This window comes from Puma concolor, chromosome B3 (genome assembly GCF_028749965.1).
Source record: "Puma concolor isolate L17-30 chromosome B3, mPumCon1.1.hap2, whole genome shotgun sequence".
Classification (NCBI taxonomy): domain Eukaryota; kingdom Metazoa; phylum Chordata; class Mammalia; order Carnivora; family Felidae; genus Puma; species Puma concolor.
The window spans coordinates 114,285,359-114,298,480 of record NC_141672.1 but is presented as its reverse complement, the minus strand read 5'-3'; the positions used below and the strand labels follow the sequence as shown (position 1 = coordinate 114,298,480).

The window sequence follows — 13,122 nt, the reverse complement described above, 5'->3', positions numbered from 1 at the left end:
GCCAACACATGTGCAATGCACACAGACTGTTGATAGGGAGATCAGCACACAGGACCTCTGAGTCACTGGATCCTGGGCAGCCTCATTTGGAGGAAATGTCATTATATAGACCTTCCGCCATCATTTAGGCAAACCCGTGGTTCTCGTATCAATGGGTTGACCATTTGCTAGTGTGGAGGATTCACTGTTGTAATCATCACTTTTGCTCTGCACGTTAACTGAAACTTTGAAATACCAAAAAAGAAGAACAAATAAATGTCCCAAATAATTGCGATCAACGGTGCAAACACAGCCTTGCTGTGTTGGGTGCGTCGGGTTTATTTGCTCTCTCATGAGTGAAAATTGGGCAGAGGTGTGGCTCAGAAGTGTTCTGAGTGTTTCGACAAGCTGTGCCCTGTGTGGGGATGACAGAAGGCAAGTGGCTATTGACCTTGGTCAATATTGCTTGTATTTAATATTTACTGATATTTGGCCTCTGTGACCCGAGAGTTTGCTGACTTTCCTTCTACCTCTCTTGGTTGGCCTCTGTTTCTCCACGCATCCTCTAAAAGCTGTACTTCCTGGCCCTTCCTATCCATTCCTGTGGCTCAGATTACCATTTATATCTGCTGACAACATCTGTCTGAGTTTTTATCTTCAGCTCCAAGCTGGAATAGGCAATTCTAGCTCAACGTGTCCTGAGCTGAATGAACTTTCTTACCCCACAAAGCTGCTTCCACTCCTGCTTGCCCTCTTAGCATAAGACAACATTCTTTCACCCAGGGGTGCAAGTTAAAAACCAGGAAGTCATTCTTATGCTTTCATTCTCACCGCCGCCCCCCCCCCCCGCCAAACATTCGTATCAGTCCTCAAAGGCTACTGAGATCCTCTAAAATCTTTCAATTCACCTCCTAGTTTCCACCCCACTTCCACCCATGTGTCAGAACCTCTAACCTGGACTCCCACAACTCAACTAGTTTTTAACCAGGCAACTACTTTACTCATGAAAAAAAACTGTATTGAAAAGAATCATATCCAACCTAGGTTGAGGTTGTGTCCCTCCGAGTTGGTTTTACTTTGCTTTAGTTTGCTTCTGCCATGAGTGTAGAGTAGATTACAAATATTTTTTTTTAAATATTTTTTTAATGTTTGTTTTTGAGAGAGAGACACAGAGGGCAAGCAGGGGAGGCGCAGAGAGAGAGGGAGACGCAGAATCCGCAGCAGGCTGCAGGCTCCGAGCTGTCAGCACAGAGCCCGACGCAGGTGCCAACCCAAGAACCGTGAGATCATGACCCGAGCCGAAGTCAGACGCCCAACCGACTGAACCACGCAGGCACCCTTAAAAACAATTTTAATGCCAGTTTCTTGGCTTCAAGGTGCCTGGTCATGCAATTAATATAGTTTGAAAACCCCAGATGGTGTGGGGCCAAGCATGAAGTTAAAGATCCTTTTTGGAGACTACCTGTTTCCCACTTGACGCCTGTGCCCATGCATCTCTTTGCCAGCGGGTGGATATTTTCCAGTGCATGCTTCCACAGAAGACCTAGGAATAGAATTCGGTGATTCATCACTTCCGTATAACACCCAGTGCTCATCCCAACAAGCGCCCTCCTTAACGCCCATCGCCCATTTAGTCCATCCCCTCCATGCAACGCCTAGCTTTACGATGGTTTTCTAGTTGTGGCTCCCAGACGTTCATTTTCTTCCCCAACGATATTTGCTAGGCGGCATGCTACTTACTAGTCATCACAGGACAGAAAAGGTGAGCAGAATTGGAAAATCTTTAATTTTGTAAAATAAAGTAGAACCTCGTCTCTCGATTGCATTTTAGAGTAATTCCCTGGTCGTGCTTTATCTCAGTACCAAGCATTGTAAAGATTCTGCCTTATAAACGTGTTGTTTTTATAAAAGTGGTCACCTGGATGTTATCCTGACTCACATAAATTGCAATATGCAGGGATACGCTGAACTCACACAAGACGCAGGGGTCCTTCCATCAACCCCTTCTTTACTTGGGAGTGTCTGCTATTCCCTCTGCTACGCCCCCAGGACTCATAGGGCAGGACATGGGAGGTTGACAAATAGAACATGGGGGAAATCACCAGTATCGGTAACCCAGTAAACATTAAGAAGGCCTATTGCCTTTTAAAAAAATAAATTAAATAGAATTTTAATATTTTCTTCTCTTTCCTCAAAGGATTATCTTGTGCATTCTGAGGGGGTCTCTGTAGACCGTGGTTTTCGAGGAGGATGTTCTAAGTTGAACTGCATCCCCACTGTAGGATGCAGTAGATCCTACTCCTGAACCAGGGGGTGCACATGCTTGTGAACGTGACCGTGTTTGGAAATAAGGTCACTGCAAATATAGTTAGTTTAATTAAGATGCGGTCAAGCTGGAGCAGGTGGGCCCTTTATCTGATATGACTGGTCTCCTGACAAGAGGAGGAGATGCTCAGAAAAAAAGACAAGGTAGAGGCCCACAGGGAGATAGCCGTGTGATAAGGAAAGCAGAGATCGGAGTGACGTAGCCGTGAGCCAAGGACTGCCAACAAACACCAGAAGCTGGAAGAGACAAGGAAGGAGTCCCCCTTACAGGTTTCAGAAGGAGCATGGCTCTGCGGACCCCTTGCTTTTGAACTTCTAGCCTCCAGAACCGTGAGACCGTACGTCTCGGTTGTGTTCAGCCACAAAGCTTGTGGTACTTGTTACAGCAATCCTGGGAAACTAATACGAACGTGGATCCAGAGAATGACTGAAGGAAGTTCAGAGAAGTGGCAGGAATACCAGTCGGGCGAGGGGAACCCGGAAACCTGGGTAGGTGACAGCCCAGGCAGGAGGGTGTGCTCCATGGTTTCCGATGCATCCCGGGAAGCAGGAGGATGTGAGCAGAGGAATGTGCTCGCTCGCCGAGGGGTGGGGGTGCGGAGAGGACCCGCATCTGCTCCAAGGGGTGGAGACACTTAGGGGGCAGAGGAAGATGCACCTGAGGGTGGCGATGGGTTGTGAAGAGCCCTCAGTGCCCATTCTTTCGGCTCCCTTGGCCTTCCCTCTCCTTGCATCCAGGTGTCTTTGGCTGCCTTCTGGTTGTTGCAGCCTTCTCTATGTTAACATTCTTTAAGATCTGCCTGCGACCCACATCTGGGCTTCTGGCTGCACCCTGTCCCCACCCCCCACTCCGGTTCTTTCTGTGTCCTTTCCACACAGGACGGGTCACATTCTCTCTGCCTCCGATGCCTGAAATCCTACCACATTCGAGTTACCACCTTAGCGCCCTATTTATAAAGGTGTCCTAAGTTCTTGCATTTCTGTTTAATAATGGCATCCTAAGCAGCTGTCGGAAAGATTGCCCTCATCAAAATGAAAAAGCAAGGTGTAGAAAAGTCTGTCTTGGGACACTTCCATCTTATGTAGAGAAGTTGTCTATGCCGAGCTAGACCACGCATAGCCTGTTAGATCAGACGTAAGAGAGGACAAGGAAGGTAAAAACCTGTTCCTAAAGAAGGAGCCCTATTTCTCTTGAAAGGTTCAGACATTATCTGCTAAACTCAGAGAAGAGATTTCCCCTCTAGCAGCTGATGGGAAAGAATAGGTTTGCTCACTTACTCATTCATTCGACAAATATTAATTAAGCACCTATTTCTTGACCTGTGTTAAGTGTTGGGAATACAGTAAAGAACGAAGGTGTAATATATCCGCTCTTGGAGGGAGTGCAGTCTTTTGAGGAATTTAGGCCTTTGATGCAGTGTGATAAATGCCAAAAGGAAAACTGTAGAAGCTTTGTATTCCAAATGCCTGCTTATCTATGTGTCAGTCACTTGGTATGATAGGCAGAGTAATGACCTCCAGGGATGGCCCTGTCTTAATCCTCAGAAGCCTGTGAATATGCTATCTTACGAAGCAAAAGGGTCTTTGCAGACGTGATTCACTTCAGAACCTTGAGATGGAGATGTTACCCTGGATAATTGGGGGGTGGAGAAATGTAATTATATGCCTCCTTAAAATCAGAGAGTGTCTCCTAGTTGATTTCAGAGTGAGAGGGAGATGTGGCTTTGAAGATGGAGGAAGGGGCCACCAACCATGGAATAAGGGCAGCTTCTAGAAGCTGGAAAAAACAGAAATGAACACTCCATGGACACCTTGATTTTAGCCCAGTGAGACCTGTGTCTGGCCTCTAATTTACAGAACTGTGACTTTTTTTTAAGTTTATTTATTTATTTTGGGAGAGAGAGACAGACAGACAGACAGAGACAGAGAGCATGTGATTGGGGTAGGAAGATAGAGATAGAGAGAGGGAGAGAGAGAGAGAACCCCAAGCAGGCCCCGTACTGACAGTGCGGAGCCTGATGAGGGACTCAAACCCACGAACCGTGGGTTGAGAACCCATGACCTGAGCTGAGATCAAGAGTTGGACACTTAATCAACTGAGGTGCCCCAGAGCTGCGTTGTTTTAAGCCAGTAAATTTGTGGTCAGCAACAGTAAACTGATACATTGGATTAGGCTAAGGCATACAAAGTTGAATAAGACAAAGTCCCTATCTTCAAGAAACTCACAAAATTGTTTCTTGAACAAGAAACATGTGGAGAGAAACATGTGAACAGCATAATAAAAGTGCCAAGTTTGGAGTGTGTGCATGGAGCTGTGTACATCAAAATTTATTTGGAAACTTCCTGTTAGTCTCTCCAGTTTTCAGATTACCCAGTGGTAATTTTCAGTCTCTAATGGTGCAACTGGTTAACGACATTGACACAGCTGATCATGCCCTCCTCCTAGACACACTTCCTTCTTTTGGTTTGCAGGACCCCACACTCTTGGTTTTTCTCCTTCTTCACCGGATGTCACTTTTCCATATCTATCTCCTTTGTTCCTTATCTTCTCCCAACCCGTTCATATTGGAATGTCCTAGAGTGTCCTTGGCCCTCTTTTCTGTAGCTGTATTTCTTCCTTTGGTGACCTCATATAGTCTCATGCCAACTATATGCTGACCACAGCCAAGTTTATCTCTCCATCCCAGACCTCTGTCCTGGGCTCCAGATTTATACATCCAGCCTCCCACTTGCCATCTCCACTTGGATATGTAATGGACATCTCATAGGGAACATGTCTAACACCGAACCCCTGGTCTGCCCTATCCCACCCTGCCTCCGACAACCTACTCCGTCCACAGCCTTCCCCATCTCAGTAGATAACTTCCAAGTGCTCAGATTCATAACTGACTGCGTTTCATATCAATCTATCAGGAACTTTAATTGGCTCAACCTTCAAATATATCCAGAATCTGACCACTTCTCTACTGCTACTACCCTGGTCTGCTCACCATTGCCTCTTGCCTGGATTACTGCAAAACCATGATATGGTTTCCCATGTCCCTCCCAGAAAAGCCTTAAGCCCTCACCAGGCAATACAGGATCTGGATCCCCACCCCACCTTCTGTCCCTCAGGCTATCTCTATCTGTTGCCTTTTTTTCCATTCTGTTGCAGCCACCCTAGTGCTTTTCACATCTGGATCTTTGTTCTTTAGGAAGAACGATCAGTCTCAGGGAGTCTGAACTATGCCTGGCACTTAAGAAGCACCCAGTAAATATTCAATGAGTGAACAAATGAATGTTCTTAATCACTAGCTCTCCTGTTGCTTGATTCTTCTTGTTTTTTTTTTTTTAATTTTTTTTAACGTTTATTTATTTTTGAGACAGAGAGAGACAGAACATGAACGGGGGAGGGTCAGAGAGAGGGAGACACAGAATCTGAAACAGGCTCCAGGCTCTGAGCTGTCAGCACAGAGCCCAACGCGGGGCTTGAACTCACAGACCGTGAGATCATGACCTGAGCCGAAGTCGGACGCTTAACCGACTGAGCCACCCAGGCGCCCCTGATTCTCCTTGTTTTTAATGATGCTGTTTACACCACTAGTTGCTTGAGATATTTATCTAGAATCTCAGTTTTGGACAGCATTGACTGGGCTCTTGAATGTTTTGATTTTTTATTTAGAATGCAGTGCTTTTATGATGTCAGGAGCATTAATATTAAAAACAAAGAGCAAACAATTGAAAAAACAACCCTTAGGGAACATGTCTGAAAGCTTGAGTCTACCTCAGAGTGGTTTTTCAACCTGGCACTCTCCACCAAACTTGTTCCGACTTGACTCAGAGATGAAACTGCAAATACGTAATTCTGAAAGTTCACACGACAATCACCCATGACTTTATAAACGCACCGATTTTGTGAGTATTCATATTCTTTTTTAAAAAAATTTTTTAATGTTTATTCATTTTTGAGAGACAGAGAGAGACAGCATGAATGGGGAAGGGGCAGAGAGAGAGGGAGACACAGAATCTGAAGCAGTCTCTGAGCTGTCAGCACAGAGCCCGATGCGGGGCGTGAGCCCATGAACTGTGAGATCGTGACCTGAGCAGAAGTCGGAAGCTCAACCGATTGAGCCACCCAGGTGCCCCATGAGTATTCATATTCTTAAACCTGAAACCAGAAGGTCAACGAATCCTTTGTTTAAAATGGCATTAAGCTAAATCTGTGTCTGAATTGTTTTCATTCAGAAAACTCAGTCACTTACATTATCCAATAAATCAACACTGACTTCCTGGGCACTTGCTGGAAGAAGCCATGACTCCTGCTTGAGGACATAGACCCGGAGTTACCCAGGAAATGACTACTCTGAATCTCTAGATGTGATTATATCTTCTTCACTTCATCTTTTCCATATTTTGGAAAAAAGAGGAAGTACCAGCAAAATGCAAAGACTAAAGCAAGCTGGTCTGTTATACTTTTCCTAACCCTAGTATCAAAAATACATTAGACTCAGCATAATTCGGGGCTGGAGTTCTCTTTTTATTTCATTGACTTGGCTCCTGGGGTGGGGGGGCTATAATCTCAGACAGCTGACAGTCTGAGATCTTGCTAGACCTGCCTGAGGGAACATGAGTTCTGGTGGTTCCAGAAGGATTCATTCTAACTGCCTCCCGTGGTGTGCTGGGGTGACCTCACAAGAGCCGACTGGTAAATTTCAAAGGAGTTGTTTTTTTTTTGAGCCGGTCGATGTCACATTGCTGTCTCTCCACGGTGAGAGTTGGAAGTTGACAGTTACTACAAACCTCCCCCCACCCCCACCAGCTGACCACCACCAAAAAAGTCAGCTATCAGACATTTTACCAGTATAGCAGGGGTTGAATTTCTTTTTCAACAGACCTAGTTTTGTCAACAGGGGTTTCTAAGTTCCCATTTTCCAGTTTTGGTCTTTTTCTCTGAACTATTTTAATTTTCTATAGCAAATCACTTACAGGTCATTTTATTTAAGTTTTGACTTTATCATTTGTTGTGTGTTTTTTGTCTTGTTGTTTTTGTTTTTTCTCTATGAGCAAATTCTTTACAAGTGGGAATCCCTGATTAGGCTTCGGTTTTACGTTTGTTTACACAACTCCATTTAGAACTACATAGCATGATTAATAATTGCTGACTCTCTGTCCCGCCCCTTCTCTAATATTGATGTAATTTAGCCTATGTCAGCTTCTGCATCATCATTCTTAAAACTGGAGTAATGGTACATGCTGCTCATTTACTTGCGGGGAGTATTAAAAAAATAACATGTAAAGGACTCGGCACGGTGTCCTTTTACTTATTGTGTAGTAATAGTGGCAGGTATTGAGCTGTAAGAAGCGCACACACAAAAGGGTGAGATGGAATGCTTTGGTGAACAAATACTTTGACCTTTATACCTTTATAGCTTAGGAACACGAATAAACCAATGTTTGCCGCCTGGTAGTTGAGATATTGGGTGTCCCTATCTAAGCGGATTGCTTTGCAGGTAGAAAGAGATCAGTGGAGAAATTATCTTTGGACACTCAGAGTAACAAGGCGGATTTCGTAGATCAGTCAGATCAGGTTGATATTTCAGAGTTGTAGGACTGAGAAATGTTGGCTACTTCGTACCTTCTTGTTCTCCTGAAACATCCAAACGCCCTGTGTCCTCATTGCCCATCTTCCTTTTAACTGATGGTCATGATTCGCAGGAAAACAGAAGCAATGACAACAGTAAAGACCTTCTTCTTTTCCTTCCACAAATATAGCGACCTTTGTGCGTCTATACCTGTATTTTTTGTCTTCACTCGTGTTATTGCAGATGGCATGTCCAAGCTCCTATCTAAAGGATCACACCCCCCCCCCCTTTTTTGTTTTACCTTCTCTAGAGCTTAACTCCCATCTGTGTCCCCCTTCTTCAGTCCTTCTTCAGTCTTTCTCCTTGACTGGTTCATTCTCCCAGCCTACAAAAAAGTGTTAGTAGTTCTTAAAAAAACAAAGCCTTCTGTGGTTCCCTTGCCACTTTCCAGCTACTATCCCCTTCTCTGCTCTCCTTCACACCGCACTGGTCATAGCCTCTACCTCATTACCTTCCATTCTCTCTTGAACCCAGTTTACTCAGGCTTCTCTTTCCCGCCGGGAGCTGTTTTGTCATTAGCGGCATCCATAATGCCAAACCCAATGGTCACTCAACTGTCTTCATGCTCGTCCATCTCTCTGCAGTATTCTGCCTTTGAAAAACCACCCTCCCTTGATTACTGGAGCACCACACTCTGGTTTTTTGCCTGCCCTCTGGCCATCCCTGTCTGTCTCCTATGCGGGACCTTCTCCTCTTGGCCCTTGGCCTTTTTCTCCCATGATAGATCTCATCTGGTCCCATGGCCTTAAGCTCTATGCATTTGCCCAGGTTTCCCAAGGCTGTGTCTCTAGCCCCCTCCCCAAGGAGTTTCACTCTAGCTATTTAAGCCGCCTACTTAATATCTCCACCCTTGGCTCCCCAGTGGGCAGCTCCGACCAGCATGACCAAAATAGAACCCCTGGCTTTCCCTTCAAAACATAGTTCCCAATGTCATCCCCACTCAGTAAGTGGTATCTCCATCCACCTCGTTGCCTCAGGTTTCCCTCTCCAGATCCAGTCTACTAGGAAGTCACTTCTATTTCTAGACTGTATCCCAATCCTGTTCATGCCCTCCTGCTTTCCCTCCTAGTCACTTATGATCAATTCTTTCCCTAGAAGCAGGAAGACTTTTTTCAGGATATAAATAAGACCCCATCATCCCCTGCTTAATTAGCTTCCTATCAGGAAATCTTCATTCGCTTTCCATTAGAAAACCATCCCAAATCCTCACTTTGGCCTACAATCCCTACTTGTGTTGGCCCCAGGCTGCCTCTCCAAACTCATCTGGCTCATATTTTTCTCCCATTGTGCTTCGGCCACACTGGCCTTCCATATGCTCCTGCAACATTGCCAAGCTGGACCGCCCCTTTGTACTTTGGCATTTGCTCTTTCCTCTGCCTGGAGTGTTCTACTTTCACATCTAAACGTGGCAGCCTCCTTTCTGTCATTCAGACCTTAGTTCAGTCACTTCTCCCCAAAGCACTTCCCTGAGCACCCAATCTATGGGAGCTTACTCTCCAGCATGTTACTTTTTGTATTTTCCTCATATCTACCGTCTGCGTTTATCTTGTCCACTCATCTGTTTTGTCTCCTTCCCACCAGCCTTGCTAGAATCCAGCTCATGACAACCAGTGGATCCTTTGACTATTTTGGCCACTGCTGTTCCCCTAGCGTTGCCTCACACATCACCTGTGACTAACCAACAACTGCTGTGTGAATGAATGAACGTTCTGGACGCCCAACAAAGGTATTTCTAAATACAATAGCTAGTATCATTGAGGAGACCGGAGACCGGCTGCCATACTATTCCCTGACCCACATAGAAAGCCACACCCACACGAGAAATTTCTTTTGGAAGGCAGCATCAGGAAAACTTTACCTCCATTGAGAACTTGCTTCACCTTTTCCTTTTCCACTGTTAAAGCTGTCACTGACTGTTCCCAGTTTTGTTTTGCCCTGGCTCTTAGGAAGCTGAAAACCACATTTCAGACTCAAGGACAGCAGTAATCTTTGTTCCAACAGCGAACACAAATTCTCCCTTCCTCAGGCTCATTTCCGACTTTTGTTATGGGAAGCATGGCAATGACATTTGTTGTAAGTCACTTCAACTCCTTTCTGGAGAGAAGTGTCGTTTAGACAAAAGCATGCAGACGTGTTGACATTCTGCCATAGGCTGGATAGTGTTTGTTGCCTTGGATAGTGTGCTCGTGAACGGGGGCTTTCTGGCTATATGTGTTCATGTCGGAGTGGGAGCAACCTTTATCGTTGTTGGGTGATTTGCTGTGATTCATATTTGGGAATTCCCCAAGGTTACTCAGTTAGGGTTTACTTGCTTAGTGGGAGCCCAGCCCTCTGGGTGGTAAGGTTTTCAGGCTTATTGGTATTTGTTGACTTGATGAGTGTCACTTCAGAGTTATGACCTAAGACGTTGGATCGTGAGAGTTTATTATTCTTTCAGAGGTCTGCGTCTCAGTAGTGGAAGAAACATGCCTTTTAGCTTAGCTTTAAAATGCTGTGCCTTGATCTTCGGGAGATTCACGGGCCACGCCCCTCGAAGGTTCAAAGGAGCTGTTCTTAATTGTTGTTTGGGTTAGGGACGGTTTTGAAGTTTACAGAGCATAATACATACATGCTTCTACTTAGCATGGCAAAATTAAAACGTAACTCTTTTGAAGTCCAGGATGTATTGGTATTTTAATTTATTAGTTATTTTGAATATTTGCTTGTGGCAACAGCATTCATAAAATAGCCATAGGAAAAGCATACACTGATCAATTATTATTGAATATCTCTTGATGCTTGTACTAAACTGATACAGATGATATAAAGAATATATATGTGGCTTATCTATGAGGGTGGAATAATGGAGAAATGTCTCTGAATAATGTATGCTTTTAAAACAGCCCTAATGGCTTATATGCAAAGTGGAATAAAGTTGCAGTATTTAAGAATCATATTTTAATTAAAAAATTTCTCTCAAATCAGCATTGTAATTAAATATCACCAATTTGGTATAAATTATATTTTAATTTTTATGCTAATTTAAACATTGATGCAAGTCGTTTTGAAGAAGGGGCATGCAGGAAAAATTTTTAATCAACTATTCTTTTCCAAAAAGCAGAAGTCTGAGACTTTTGGTAACCAAATTCATCCATCCATTCATCCATCCATCCATCTATAAATCCTGTATAATATTGTGCAAGGAACTCATTTTTAAAAGTTCTGTTTATTTATTTAAGAGAGAGAGAGCCAGCAGGAACAGGGGAGGGGCAGAAAGAGAGGGGGAGAGAGAATCCCAAGCAGGCTCTTTGCTGTCAGCCCAGAGCCTGACTAGTGGCTCAATCTCAGCAACTGTGAGATCATGACCTCAGCCTAAACCAGGAGTCAGATGCTAAACTGCCTGGGCCACCCAGGTGCCCTAGGAACTCATTTTTAAGATTAAATTTTTAAAAATACATGTTTTATCTACACTTATATCGATATAATTTTTATATAAAAATCAGGACTTACATAAAGATATATGAAATTGTAAAGATATTTTATGAAAATTCCAAATAGTACATTAAAAATATATAAAATAGGGGCACCTGGGTGGCTCAGTTGGTTAAGCCTCCGACTTTAGCTCAGGTCATGATCTCACGGTTTGTGGGTTCGAGCCCCACATCAGGCTTTGTGCTGACCGCTTGCTCAGAGCCTGGAGCCTGCTTCGGATTCTGTGTCTCCTTCTCTCTCTGCCCCTCCCCTGCTCAGGCTTTGTCTCACTCTGTTCCTCAAAAATAAATAAATGTAAAAAAAAAAAACTAAAAAAAAAAATAATATGCAATCTTATGTAATATGAAATATAATATATGTAATAAGCTGTATTTACATACAACTTTGTTAGAACATCTACCTATCCAGTATGGTGCCTATAGCCTTTCTTTTGGGATAATTTAAATCACTATAGTCCTTTTTTTTTTTCTTTTTTTTTTTGAGAGAGAGAACGAGAGGGCACATAGGACACAAGTGGGGGAGGGGCAGAGGGAGAGATAGACTCTTAAGCAGGCTCCCCACAACCCTGGGATCATGACCTAAGCCGAAGTCAAGGGTTCAATGCTCAACCAACTAACCACCCAGGTGCCTCAGGTCAATAGTAATTTTAATTTAAGTAATTGTAAGATCATTGTTAAACGTGCATCATAAAGCTTGGGCCACTTACCAAGTGCATTTGAATATGAGATTTACCTTGAGTTATTTTATCTGCAATGTTTTTTCATTAGCAAAGATTGGCATGGAGTGTACCAGTCACATAATTTATCAGTAATTTAGTTATTCAATCCAGAGTATTTACTGATACCTTGCCAGAATTTAAAAATTCCCCTGAAGATCCGGAAGGCAAAAATTATAAGGAGAAAAAGTAAAAATTTCATTTAAATTCTATGGAGATAGTCTTTATCGGCCATATTTTCAACTCAAAAGCAAGAAGCTTTCTTTATCTACTTATTCAGGAGTGCTGGAATCTTGGGAGTCTTTGGCTCACTGTTTGTGCATATCCTGGTATCCTAGCCAAGATAAGAAAACCCCAAGGTCCAGGAAAGTTTACTGTGGAGTCAGACAGTTACTGATCCCTGAACCAAATGCTTTATGTTTATCTGGGCTCCAGGACAAGGAAGACTGTTTTTAAAAGAGACAATCAAGAGCTTCTGCCTTTGAACCATGTGTACCTAGGGCCATTGATCTCATTAAAGCGAAGCCATTGGTATTTCTAGAGCTTTGTATAATCAAGACTTGATAACAGAAGTTATTTTTCACCAAATGAAACGTGTTCTTTCTTTCTTTCTTTCTTTCTTTCTTTCTTTCTTTCTTTCTTTCTTTCTTTCTTTTTTCTTTCTTTCTTTCTTTCTCCTTCTTTCTTTCTTTCTTTCTTTCTTTCTTTCTTTCTTTCTTTCTTTCTTTCTTTCTTTCTTTCTACATTAAACCTGGATTCAAAGAAATAACTGAGTATCTCAACTGTTTTTTTTAGGTGTAAGCTCAATTATGCCAAGGAAGTTGCTGACCATGACCCTCCCTGCTCTTTTGCTCCCTTTTTCAATATTGAAACCCATGGCACATTTGGTGTGTGTTGTAGGTTAAAGGCAGTCTGTAAATGCCACGGAGGACAGAGAGATAGACGGAAAGCAGGCCTCTTTGGGAGATAGCTAGCAGACTTAACGATCGCTATAGCAGAGTGATAATTTCT

At 43.4% G+C, this 13,122-nt stretch overlaps 1 long non-coding RNA gene across 7 annotated transcripts in view; it reads right to left on the bottom strand.

Moving 5' to 3' along the window:
• LOC147580311 (uncharacterized) overlaps positions 1–13,122 on the bottom strand; it is a 33,343-nt gene that overhangs the window by 15,378 nt on the left and 4,843 nt on the right. For 6 of the 7 annotated variants that reach the window (XR_015252778.1, XR_015252780.1, XR_015252781.1 and 3 more), the window contains exons 3-4: positions 8,167–8,250; positions 1,442–1,522 (exon numbers count right to left, since the gene is read on the bottom strand). This is a non-coding gene — a long non-coding RNA (uncharacterized LOC147580311). Of the gene's footprint in view, positions 1–1,128; positions 1,318–1,441; positions 1,523–8,166; positions 8,251–13,122 lie in introns of those variants that run through there. The other variant, XR_015252784.1, reaches the window with a different exon arrangement.